Here is a 7,102-nt window from a genome sequence, read left to right as displayed (position 1 = left end):
ACCCACTTAAATTGCAGTTATAGTCAAACTAAAAACTGAAAAATGTAACTTACATAAGCAACAGCCTTGCTAGCAGTTCTGTTTGGCTGTAAAGCATTGCTGCAGTATCTTTCTTTGATCAAGCTAGGCTCAGCTTTCTCAGTATACAAATGAAGCACTTCACATACTAATACAAGCCAGCCTTTTGAGCCAGCAGAATATTACTTGTAATGTCGGTCGACAGCCCATATACATCACTGCAGGCTGGACCTCTAACATTAACGAGGATCTTCTAAGCATTAAGTCGTCCTTAATAGTGTTTCTCTGTGAAATCCTAGCCTTTCTTTATTCTAGCTGATACATAAATCAAAAGATTGCTTTATCTTGTGAAAGCAACACAGTCCTGATGAGCTTAAAGGTTACTGGATTAATGGTATAGGCAACAGGATCTTTAAGGCTGCAATGCCTTTGATGTCTCACCCAATGCAAGCCTCATGATGAAAGACATATCTATCACCTTGAGGTGGTGAGTTTATATGGCTGAAATAAAGGAGCCACACGATGAAAGTAGCTAAAAAATAATTTACCTCATTCTGTTGCTAAGGTCAAGCTTTTAAGTAGCTGCAGGTGTTCTAAGATAAGGGCAAGAAGCTATGTGATGTATATCTATAGTATGAGGACTCACTGTACTAGTATGGTGCTGTCACTTGTACTTGAGAGAACAATTAGCCTGCTTGAAATCACTTTTACAAACTACACACTTAAAAACATAAATCTGATCTGGTGAGTGTCTGTGCCCCAATGAAGTACACAGCAATCTGTATTTCAGTGTATTCCTCAGTAATACTTTTTTTTGCATTTAGGTTATTGTAAACTTGTCACACGTACTTCATAAGCTTTCACCCGAACAGATGTCATAACGTTTCTATTTGTCCAGAAACACTGAGCACTTTATTGGAATATTTTATTAATTGAGCTGTGATGTGGATATATTATAAAACTAGTGAACAGCACACACATCTTATTCAAGCGTGCCATGCTTGATTGTGTGTTTGGAGTTGCGTCTGGTTTAGAAAAAGCCACTCATACAGTCAAGTACAGTCCAGCATTTTTCAAAAACAATCTGCTACCAAGGATGAAATTGCTGCTGCAGGGGAAAGGGCAATGATACTAATCCACAAAGGCGGAGAAAGTGATTCTCTCAACTCCCTCGGGCTGAAATGTTTTTTAACTGAGAGCATTAGGCTATCCACCCTCGCAATGCACCACCAACATCTTTGTCTGCCATGTTTCACAGCTTCAGAGTGTACCATCAGGTTCAGGAATGGAAGGGAAAACTCATGGAAGACTAGGGTTGCATAATTCTGGGAATTTTCAAAGTTAGAAACTTTCCATGGGAATAAACGGGAATTAATGGGAATAAACTGGATATTTTTAATATTGCTTGTTATAATACTGTTAGTCTATAACAGGGAGCTTAAATGTAGTTGAAAAAAACCCACATCTTGCAGCATAATCTTGGTTAAAACAACCTGATTTAATGCAACTTCAGTCGAATGTCCTATTCGTCAATGACATGCACGCACGCAGTAATCAGCATAGGCTACTACATACTTGCCAACGTTAATACATAACCCATTGGTATTATTAACCTATGTGTGTTAATTGTATAGCCCACTAACCATAGTAAATCAAAATTGGAATGTTTCCAAAATTACCCAGCTAAACTTTCCATGGAAAGCAATATTAAAAATATCCAGTTTATTCCCATAAATTCCCGTTTATTCCCATTAATTCCTGTTTATTCCCATAAATCTCCGTCAATTGCCATACAAGTTTCCAAATTGGAATGTTTCCAAAATTCCCCAGCTAAACTTTCCATAGAAAGTTTCCAGAAATTTAGCGCTGCAACTACAAGTCAGGTTGCGGCACTATATGCTGCAAATGTCGTCGTCAAGGACTTGATTGCTCCCTTGCCTGTTGAGAGCGCATAAGTGTGTGCGTGAATATGTTGGCACAACATTTGGAGGCCTACAGTCAAGGCATGTTTCATGCTTGGTCTAATTTAAGGTTTCAATCTGTGTGATGATATGCATCATGGAAAACATATTACTAAGACAAATTTGTATGTGCAGAAAATTCACTGATAATAAATTGTTATTGATTGGGGGTAAGGGTACCTCCAAAGTGCACATATACATTCAGAACAGGTTATATCTGATGGTTGTATGTGAAAGAACACCCTAGTGTACCAATGTGTAGACATGAATTATATGAAAACATGTTCAGAAGCAGAGACACATTTCTTTGTGTAACGCTGTGGCCTGAAGGCCCAAAATTTCTCCCTGTGAATTTACCTTGATTAACTAGTATCTAATGTTATACTTTTAATGCTATTTGGATGTCCCTAGGGATCACATACAGCCTTGATTGATAACTATTGCATTTTTCCCGGTGTCAAACCACAGACTGACTCGACTGAGGGGATCAAAATATCTCTTTCCCTCTGGCTAGTTATGGTTATGGTTATGTTATGGCTATTTGCTCTCTGCTTTCTTTAGCCTACAGAGACACAATATTGATCACAATGAGAGTCAATGAGCCAAGATGAAATACCACATATTCTGAACAAGGAACCAACCTTCCAACATTTGTATTGTGAAATAATAAAAAATATTGTAATTTTGACACTAGGAAATCTGTATAATGATAGTCTCGCATTGCCAGACCTTCCTTCAAAGCGCTGCGGAGGAGGGTCTGGCGAGTCCACACAGCATTCCGGGATGGGAGAAAAACGTGCTCTGGTTTATTGGCATTTCTTTAAACCAATCACAATCGTCTTGGGCGGTTCTAAGAGCCTCTGCAAAATAGCCTTGGGAAGGAACTTGGACAGATAGTCTAGCTAGCTGTCTGGATTTACCCTGCAGAGATCTGAGGAGCAGTTAACCATAGTCCTCACAAATCGACCGTTGTTTAAAATTCCAGCACAAAGAAAGCGGAAGGTGACGGACATCCGGCCGAAAAGAAGGACATACAGCGGAATTTCGGAGCAATCCAAGAAGTGAAACGTCGTGGATATAGACTAGCATAATGATAATACAGTCCTTAGTGTAAAGCGTCACTAGACACATACCACCTGTTTGTGCGCAGCATCTCGATTCTGAGACTGCATGTCTGTCCACCGATTTGACCCGCGGAGCGCCCAGGCAGACAGTGCCACCTTCTGCCAAGGTGACCTGTCACCACAGGCTTTTAAACAGGCCTGCCCAGAGTCTTACGTTGCCCGGGGGAGCTGTAAAAGTGTTAACACCATGCACACTCTGCTCACTGGTATTAGGGAAAGGCCTGGTTACAGGAATAGCCACCTGTTCCCTTCTGGTCTGGGATGACTGCCCCGACTGTCCCCAAGGACCCCCACGGATACCACAACCACAGATACACACTGAGAGGAATGGCAAAGCTAAACAAACACACCACTGTGGTCCACAGTATACCTCAATTTGTAGATTGTCACTCGAAATAAGTATTTCAGTGCAGTCAGTCAGGCTTCCAACAGAAAACCATTTGCATAATGTACACAAAAAGATACCTATTTTCTAAATCAATATTGATAAAAACTATTGATTTAATTAAAAACCTAAAGCATTTCAAGTTTATTTAAATTAGTTTGGCACAATTTACCTTTCATTAAACCTGTGCCTGCCTTGGCAAAAGCAGATAACAATTTAACCCTCTCGAAACGTTCTGTTATCTGTGGATTAAAAATACCTGAATGGCTGGTGTCACCACCCTCCTCCTCCTCCTTTTCCTCAATCCACACTCGCATAAACACACAAACGCGCTCATCATGTTTCATGTGGACAGCTGCGACAACATACAGATGTTGGCTGAAGCTCTGGGCAATACAGCTCCAAGTTAATTGTTTCCATTTACTTTTCAAAATAAAGATGGTGAACCGTGTTTATTTTATGCATGATGGCTGATTATACCGTTGCCAGTGAGTAATGTATATTTAGATGACTGACTCGCGACTAAAGCAGGATTTCCTGAGCGTTATTTATTGTCTCAGTCTTTTAAGTGTGTCATTACCCTGTTTGTCAAATTCAATTACGAATGTATTAATGGCTAATTGTTCCGGCTGTTTTCCCAGTTTAAAGTCATTTACAAGTCAAATAAATACTAAATCTGTATTTCATTTTACGGTCATCAATGCTGTTTTCTATGTATGGGTCTTTCTGGAAAGTTTGATTAAGGAGGAAAGGAAAACATGTTCTGAGCCACCACACCTTTTTAAATAGTCAGCTTTTTACATTGCACCTTTTATAATTTGAGCGGGTACTACACCCACTAGACCAGATCTAAACTACACCTAAAAGACTGATGACAAACGATAGATATTTATCCTGTGTAGAAATCCTCTAAAGACCACTCCGCCCCTCCCAATGCTGACAAGCTGCTGGCTACAGAGTGGCACCCTTTCCTTCTGTTCCCGTTCTGTGGTTTCTGTGTAAATGAAATAGATTTCAGGGCCTAGGTGTGAGGGAAAGGGTGCAGTTCATTTTAGATCCCCGCGTCTGGGGCCAATGTCATCCTCACTGCAGCTGTTGGTGGAGGCCTTCCTTTATAGCATGTTACCTCACCATAACCGGGTTATGAAAATATCATCACTCTTTATGTATGTGTGTAAGGACAGAGGGTGGCGCTTGACTCAGTGCTAAATTGAGAGTAGTGATGGATCCTAGTGGTCACCACCAGCTCTGTGTGTCACTTCTAAGAGTTAGAAAGCTTCCAAAAAAAAAAAAAAAAGTACTGTACAACTGTGATTATGTCATACTCTGCATTTTAATTTGTTTTCCTTATCCAAAACTAAAAAGTTGAAGTAAAGAGTCCAATGTGTTGTTCATTTTATTTTTGTTCTGCGTGCCCATCATGTGTGACAAAAATTGCAGGCTAATTGCCATTTCCCAGACAGGACATCTATTTCTCTTCTGTTAAGTTTCCATCCTCCCCTTTCACATTACTCATTGAAAAGTTGATGTCACTTTCTTTTCACACTCTTTTTTTTTTTTTTTTTTTTTTAATTCCTCAATGTTGCAACTGAGTGCCAAAATTCTCCACACAGCACTTTCAGAAACAGCTTGTTTACTTGTGCAGAAAGTGTAGAAAGTGGGTCTCAGAGGGGGTCCGAGTTGCTCTCTGTACAGAGGTAATTATGTCAAAACAGAGGATTTTTTCCCCTCCGAGATTATCTTCCAAGTTTCCCAGCAGCTGTCGAGAGCAATTATGGCTCTTGAAAAGACAAAATGAGACAGAAAATGAGAAAAAATGGAGGCCCCTGAATTCAGATTTAAAACAGAGTTTCGTACGACAGTTTTGATATGTGCCTCGCTGCTTTTCTCCAAACCTGTTCTCCCCACTTCTCCCTGGAACAAGCCTTTGAAAGCTTTTAAAATGCTCCAGGTCCTCGCCTTCCTCACTAATAAACGTCTGTAACATCGCCTCTGTTTGTCTCTGTTTTGTCTCTGTAGCACACAACTGTCCGAACCTCAAAATGATAGACTTAGCCTTCACTTTCTGTCCTAGAAGACCTTCAAAATGGTTTGTTTTTTCTAAAAGAATTTGGTTTGCACCACGAAATTGTAATTTGCCCATTGGGGAACAATAAAGAGTATAACTTATATTATTAATTATAAATTATTATTATTATAAATAAATTATAAATTATGCAGGACCTCAGCGTTCATTAAACTAAGAGTTTAGTGTAAATTAGACAGAGGCTGTGATCTGGGACCCTGGTGCTTGTCAGCTGTGGGAGGGACTGTGTGCTGGTGGAGAGGTGAGTAATAGATTGTCCAGAGGTGGAGATAGAGAAGGGGGGCAGAGGATGTTGTGGCTGCATGAACTAAGGACTTGTGTAAGTGTGTTTGTGTGTGGTCAGTCAGCTTGGTCATGAGAGGTCACTCTTCTAAACTCCAGTCTTCCCCTCCTTATTCTAATGTCTAAAATAAATGTACTTATAGGTAGGATGTACAATTTATACTTAATATACTGTAAATACAATTGGATGGAAATTATTACAATATTGGGGCAGGGGTCTAAAGGTTAAAGAAGCGAGGTCGTGACCGGGAGGTCGTTGGTTCCATTCCCAGACTGACAGGATAAAATCTGGGTGGGGAAAGTGAAAGTGAAAGCAGTGCTTGTCCCTCCCTCATTACCACCACTGAGGTGCCCTTGAGCAAGGCCCTTTACCTCCAACCGCTCCAGTGGAGCCTCTCAGTGGCCATAGATCAGACTGTGATTGTACTGGGCAGCTTCCAGGTATGAATGTGGATCTGTGTGAATGTGACAGCAAATAATAACTGGTGGATGGAAATGCATTTTATTTAATTCTTTAAAGACAAAAAATGCAAAACTTGTGTTATCTGGAGACTTTATACATTTAACATGTGTTGGTTTTTCGCCATCATTTCTATCAGTTATGATAACATCGTGCTCAGCAAAGCAAGCCAGTAATTTAACAATATTACTGTATCTACAGTAAATCACTTTATTTGGAGGTAACAGCATTATTCCTTTATGAATCACCTTCATTTTACCTGAGTGTAGTCTCGCATTGCCAGACCTTCCTTCACAGAGCTGCGGAGGAGGATCTGGCTAGTCCATACAGCATTCCGGGATGGGAGAAAAACGTGCTCTGGTTTATTGGCATTTCTTTAAACCAATCACAAAATCGTATGAGCGGCCCTAAGCGCTGCACGGAGCCACGGTGCTGCTGAAATATAGCCTCGGGAAGGAACTTGTTTTGGTGGAACATGTTTACGTTCAAAAGTGGTTTTTGTCTAGCTAGCTGTCTGGTTTTACCCTGCAGAGATCTGAGGAGCAGTTAACCATAGTCCTCATAAATTGGCCGGAGTTTAAAATGCCAACACAAAGAAAGCAGAAGATATAAAGCTGATGATCTTTTACTGCATTTGAAATATGAACCAATAACTATAATAGGTTCCAGCTATTTCAGCTGTGGATGTTGGTGAAAGAAAGTGGGTGATCTGACCTTGGGGCATTACTTCTACCCTCTTGCTGGCATGTGACTGCTTACTGTACATCCATGTACCTCCCATACAGC

The sequence above is a fragment of the Perca flavescens genome, chromosome 4 (genome assembly GCF_004354835.1).
Source record: "Perca flavescens isolate YP-PL-M2 chromosome 4, PFLA_1.0, whole genome shotgun sequence".
Lineage (NCBI taxonomy): Eukaryota > Metazoa > Chordata > Actinopteri > Perciformes > Percidae > Perca > Perca flavescens.
Note: the sequence above shows the minus strand (reverse complement) of the source record.